A 6,952-nucleotide genomic window follows, 5' to 3' on the forward strand; every position below is an offset into this window, starting at 1 on the left:
TAAATTCCTGGAAAATGGAAAGGGGGGAGCAGGAGAAGTTGGGAGGGAGAAGAGAAGGAAAGGAAGGTGGAGAGCAGGAGTGAGAAGCAAAAGAGTGGAGGGAGAGAGCAGAAGAGAGGAGCCAGGGATTGATTTGATTGTCAACCCCAAGGAAAAGAAAATGAGCAGAAAATAATATGTAAGCCCAAACTGACTAAAGGGAAATTAAATTAAACATTGCTTGGTTCAGCAATAAATACTTAAATAACTGTGTTTTTCAATAAAAATTATGGCATAACTATATTGAGAGGATGAAATAAGAGTGTGATATGAGTGTGCATGAGTAAGAGAATATGCGGCTGTGTGAGAATTTGTGTGTTTAGAGAATCTTAAGAAAGCAAAATCCCCATTTTACAAAGGAAAGGCAATAAACCCTATCCAAGACTGAAACAGAAATTAGGAGTATTTAGGGGTACCTGGGTGGCTGAGTTGGTTGAGCACCAGTCTCTGGCTCAGGTCATGAATGATTCCAGGATCCTGAAGGAGCCCTGGGGACTCAGCTTCTGGGGAGTCAGCCTCTCCATCTCCCTCTGCTCCACCCCCCACCACTCAAACTCTCTCTCTAATAAATAAACAAAATCTTAAAAAAAAAAAAAAAGAAATTAGGTGTATTTAATTGTTGTTTTGAAATATTTCAGCTAACATTAGAAAAAAAAAAATCTAAGAGTTGAACATGATTTGCACCAGAAATTGGTACTGAGGACGGGTGGGACAGGGAAATGCTTTTTAAATTATAAAGCTTTGATAGCTATTTGATTTTTAAATGATGTACTTAAAAATTTATAAAATAATATGTTCATACATATTTGATAAAATAATATATATTATACATATGCTCTCCTCTGATGCCTTCCCTTGCCAGGGATTTTGAGCATACTGGTGAAATACACCAGTTTCTTCTATACGCTAATTTTTTTTCTGATTTGCACAGCATCAAATAGCCTGCATTGTCTTGTTTTCTAGTTTTCATACACTTTGTGTAGTTCATCTACAGTTCTTCTGTCTACAAAGATACAAATCTATAAACCGCATGTTTCTTTTGTGTCTCTTGTCAAGAGACAGAACTATCCTAATCCCTAAAATGCACGCAGATAATGCCTATTATGGAGTCTGCTGTTCTACTCTTTGGAACAATGATCTATCTCAAACCATGCCAAGACTAAAACAAAAAGGTAAACATAAAAAAAAAAAATGTTCTAGGAAATCGCCCTTCAATTTGAGAGAGAGGATCCATTGGATCTGATAGTAGAGTAATAGCATCTGATGAATTCATGCTAGGGATAACTTCTCTACAGTCATATATCTGAGTTGGTGACCTACAGCATCCAGACCCTGAGAACCCCATTCTGAGAGGTAGGGTAATGGAGACCATTTACGGGAAGGTCACAGAATAGGTTCTTTCCTGGAATGACCTTCCATGTCCATCTCACTCATGAAGCTAAGGCTAGGTTTCAGAGTTCTGGATTCCACTTGATATAAATAAAATCATTGGGCCCAGAATAATGATGAATTTTTTTTTTTTTTTTTTTTTTTTAAGAGAGAGGGAGAGAGAGCAAGCACAGGCAGACAGAATGGCAGGCAGAGGCAGAGGGAGAAGCAGGCTCCCCGCCAAGCAAGGAGCCCGATATGGGACTCGATCCCAGGACGCTGGGATCATGACCTGAGCCGAAGGCAGCTGCTTAACCAACTGAGCCACCCAGGCATCCCAGAATAATGATGAATATTAAAGGCTATATGATTGGCACCTATAAAACTTCCAAGAGTGTGAATTAGATCAAAACAAATTTATATACTAAATACTGGGTTTTTAGAGCTGTGAGGAATCCACTGATGCTTGGAAGAGCTAAGTTAAAACATTTAAACAAAATGCAATGTTACACAGCAGGAAATAAAGTTTATGGAACTCATTACTTTAAAAAGTGAAACAGGAATTATAGTTCCTAAAGAAGTTTAAATAAATTCATACATGACTGATCTGTAATGGGTTATTCATGAAAATTAGATTATATTTTCAAGCTAAACATTGGAGGACGACGCTAAAGAAAAACAGTAACAACAAAAGTAACGATAAAATACTACTACTACTTATTGGATGCAGTGAGCCACTCTAGGTACTTCATAATAGATTATCTTATTTAATTCTACAGCAACTAGCAAGCTATTATGCCCCATATTTTACAAATGAGCAAATGGATTCTCTGATCAGTTCGTGATGGGCATTCGATTTTAACCAGTCCAAAGATCCGTGTTCCGAGGTAAGGTAAGCCTCCTCTGATTGCTGGTCCTGAATGAAAAGGTCCACTTTTCAAGGGCAGGTGACTGAACTATTTCCCTACTCTCCAAGGACTTATAAGATGAAATCTGGTAAAGGAAGAGTAAAAATCACAAGTGATCAGGGTAGCCTGAGAAGTGTGTGTGTGTGTGTGTAGGATGAACACGTGTCCCAGTCTGCCTGGGACAGACCCAGAGTAACTATTATGACAAGTGTTTGTCACTCTGGCTGAGGAGTAAGGGAGAGCTGGAGTATTGGCAGACTGAGTTTAAACAAATATATTTCAAGTTTATCACTTAAGTATATTAAGTTATATAAACATAAGAATATTAAAAATATCATATGTTTATGCTAAAACATATTCTCAACAAGGCAAAATTTCTCAAAATATGAGGCTCAGGGTTCTTACCACATCACAGTCCCCAGTGCTAATTCAACCTCACAATCTTTAACCCTTCCCCACTGCACATTTTTATCTTCCTCCCACAGTAAAAACTCTGGATCCCAACAATATTAACACAATTATGTATTTGTTCAACTCTGTGATTTGTTCAACACATTTCTAGAATTGCTATATCCATACCACTAAAAAAAAAAAAAAAAGACCCCTAATGTATCAAAAAGAATTCAAGATCTGTTTGTGTGCCTTCCTTCTCCCCCACACACTAAGAATATGTAGTCAAAGTTTCATGTTAAAAAATTATTTGGTCTAGCATTACCCCCCAACCCCCACCTTTCAGTGTGGTTGTTATTTATGTGAAACTTAGTAAGTTTTATTTGTATATTGGCATTTAAATTTAGATTTTTCTTTTTTTAAACTCCCATCTTGTTTTAATTTGTTTGACTATGTAGATAACATTAGTGTGCTTCTAAAAGTCAAAACTGTTCAAAAATTATATTCAGAAAAATGTCATGCTCTCTTCTTTCTTCCACTCTGTATGTCTCCCTCCTACTCCCCCCTGCCTCTCTGCCACCTCTTACTCTGTTTACTAATTTTACTGCTTTCTGGTTTTCTCTGTTCCTTTTTGCAAAAATAAGTACTTTGTTTTTTTGTTTTTTTTTTTTTTTCTTAACATATATCCTCAGTATAACTTTCCAGCACTTCATGGAGATCTTTCTCATTCTTTTCTAAAGCTGCATGATACACCACCATGTATGTAAGTCAAAGTTAATTCAATCAATTTCCTATGTTTGAGCACATCAGTAGTTTCCAATTATTTTGCAGTTATAAATAACACCACAATGGATAATATTGGATATGTATGCATATTTTGTATGGTTAAATGCATATTTTGGGGTAACACCTTAGAAGTGGAATTTTTAGTTCAAAAGTTATACACATTTATGGGTTGGTGAGATATAGACAAATCTAGCCATGTGCCAGGTATACGTGTTTTAATTATAGTGAGTTTATAATATATTCTGTTCCTCTCTTGGGGTTACTTCTTACAGCTCTTCTTTTCTCGTGTTTCCTTAGGTTTTCTTTCTCCATATTTATATTTCTTTCATAGAGACTTTAGTATTCATTTGACTAGCTCCACAAAAGCTCTTTTCATATTGTCCATACATTTACCTAGAAAGAAATGACATCTTGATGATGCCAAGTCATGCTAACCAACAAGAGATGTGTGTCCATTTGCCCAAGTCTACTTTTGTGTTGTTCAGGATCATTTAAGAGTCTTCTGCATATATGTTTTGATAGATTTTGTCTTACCGATTAGTCCTAAGTATCTCATCTTTATATCTTCGTCATTGTAAATGGGAATTTCTCTTCCATTATATTGTCTAACTACTTATTATTTGTGTATGTGAAACCAATTAACTTTTGAATATTTTATATCTTGCTGCAACGCTAATAGGGACATTAAAAAAACATGCACACAATTGCACAGCATTCATAAAGGTCTCTTTCATTATTGGGGGAAGCATATTTAACAGCTAAATACATTTAAGTAACATATAAGGGATTGCATGACTGCCGTGTTGGTATCTAGCTCAGATCCCAATTCACCTACAACCCAGCTAATGAGTCTCTGTCTAAATATTTAGGGGCACCTGGGCGGCTCAGTGGGTTAAAGCATCTGCCTTCAGCTCAGAGCATGATCTCAGGGTCCTGGGATCGAGCCCCGCATCGGGCTCTCTGTTCGGAGAGGAACCTTTTTCCTCCTCTCTCTATGTCTGTCTCTCTGCCTACTTGTGATCTCTATCTGTCAGATAAATAAATAAATAAATAAATAAATAAATAAATAAATAAACAAATATTCAAAGCACAGCTCTTATTTAGGTCAGACTTTGTTTTGATCATCTTGGTCACACTGGAAATACACAAAGGTGAAACCTTCTGATATCCGTTCCCAGAGGTTTCTTTCAGCTGGATTAGGCCTCTAGCCACAGAACAAGCCCAACTTTGGGGCCTCCAGCATGAATACTCTTCCCAGCTACCAGAGCAGACAGTGTACACTTGACCCAGGCCTCAGAGTCTGAGCCCACACTAATCAAACTAGAGTTGTTGACTTTTTCAGAAGTGGAAGCAGAGGGATCCTGCTGATATTTGGCTGTAACGTGGAAGTGAGTGCAGTTGGCACCTGATGTCCAAGCAAGGTTTCCTGAAGTGTCAGTATCTTCACATACATTCTAATAAATCGATCCTCCAAATTCTGTCCCATCGTTGACATTAGCGTGTAGCTGGAAGTCCCCTGTCCTGAAACCCAATGCAGAGTTATTTCTTGTCAGTTTTGACTTGGCACTGTCAAAAGGTCTTCTGGTCCCCAGCAAGCCAGCCCTCATAACCAATGATAGCTAACCAAACAAAATCAAGGTCAACATCACAACCAAGGTTTATCAACTCCCTCTTATAAGACTTGATTTTACCACTTGCCTGTGTTGGGTGAAAAGGATATTAAATATGAACTTTAAACCTTGATATACCTTGGGGCGCCTGGGTGGCTCAGCAGGTTAAGCCGCTGCCTTCAGCTCAGGTCATGATCTCAGGGTCCTGGGATCGAGCCCCGCATTGGGCTCTCTGCTCAGTGGGGAGCCTGCTTCTTCCTCTCTCTCTGCCTGCCTCTCTGCCTACTTGTGATCTCTCTCTGTCAAATAAATAAATAAAATCATTAAAAATAAAAAAAAACCTTGATATACCTGGTCTTCAATTGCAATTTACGTTCCCAGAGAGTTATCTGTGTTCCATTTTTCTGTGAAAGTCCGACAAGACCCATACCATTTATATTTGGTCCCTGCTGTTCCACGAACTTTACCGGTGTCTGTATGAGATGAACCAGATATTGAGAATCACACACCACTGCATGACTTTGTTTTCACACCCAGTTTCACCAACCCAAAACCAAATCTTCTGCTGGAAACATTTCTGGTGTCTTTCCAAGGTCAGCATATGGCAGATACATATTGGCCACGCATGGCTCTGTCCATAGGTGGCCATGGGAAGGTAAGGCCAGGGGAAGAGATGACCCAGTGGTCTCCTGAGAGGGGCAGCTGCCACTCTGCTTGCTGCTGAGTCCCCTCAACTCGCTCAGGAGCTCAGGGGCTCAGGGTCGGCTGCAGCTTCCACAGCTGGAGGATGAAGGAAAATGTCTTATTTCCTCATCACTGCCTTTTTGTTCTTATTAGATACAACTTGTGTACCATTTTAATTCCCTTCTTTCTTCTTGTATTTATTTTCTTAAGGGTTGCCCTGGGTATCCCATATATTCTGTTATGTAGTATTTTCATGATCACTGTTTTTTCTTAAATTTGCTTACTTTGCTCAGCAGCTCTTCTTTCACTCAAAAGTTTGATAAGGTGCCTGGGTGGCTCAGTTGTTAAGCGTCTGCCTTTGGCTCAGGTCATGATCCCAGGACTCTGGGATCAAGCCCCGCATCAGGCTCTCTGCTCAACGGGAAGCCTGCTTCTCCCTCTCCCACCCCCACCCCCACTTGTGTTCCTGATCTCATTGTCTCTCTCTGTGTCACATAAATAAGTAAAATCTTTAAAAAAGAAAAAAAGTTTGATTAAAAAAAATTAATTTTATTCGTTGTTTTCAAAGTGGATATCATTTTTATTTCAAAATTTTTTAATGAATGGATTTTGTGTTTGGCTTGCATTCTAATAAAAATATTTTCCTAATATCTCTAATCTACCAAACTTATGGTGGTTTTGTTCATGATCCTATATATGATCAATTTTCTTATGAATGATCTGTATATATTTGGAAAGAAGGCATATTCTCTCCCATCAGAGTGATTTATTTATGTATATAAATATATTTATATATGTTTAAAACATAAATATGTTCATATTTATATATGATCTATCTATAGATATATATCTATATATGATCTATCTATCCTATTATTTTTTAATCAGTTTCTCCTTGCAATTTCTTTATTTTGTGTTTTATATAGATTATTTTATATTTTTTGGTGCAGACATAATTATAACTGTCAAATATTTATTGTGAGCTGTAACTTTCAACATTACAACAATAAAGTTTTCTTTAATACTTTTGCCTGAATTCAATTTTATCTGATATCAAGATGGTCATTTCTGTATTCATTTTGTTTTCCTTTGCCTAGTACAGATTTGCCACATATTTCTTTTTAGCGTTCCAGACATTTACATTTTGGGTATATTTCCTGTATACAA

General features: G+C 37.5%; 1 pseudogene; it reads right to left on the reverse strand.

The window, feature by feature from the left end:
* Positions 1-4,687: 4,687 nt before the first annotated feature.
* On the reverse strand, positions 4,688-5,750 carry LOC111153953 (annotated as a pseudogene).
* Between the last annotated feature and the right edge of the window lie 1,202 nt (positions 5,751-6,952).

Source organism: Enhydra lutris, unplaced genomic scaffold (genome assembly GCF_002288905.1).
Source record: "Enhydra lutris kenyoni isolate GAN:26980312 unplaced genomic scaffold, ASM228890v2 scaffoldscaffold34, whole genome shotgun sequence".
In the NCBI taxonomy this organism is placed as follows: Eukaryota; Metazoa; Chordata; class Mammalia; order Carnivora; family Mustelidae; genus Enhydra; species Enhydra lutris.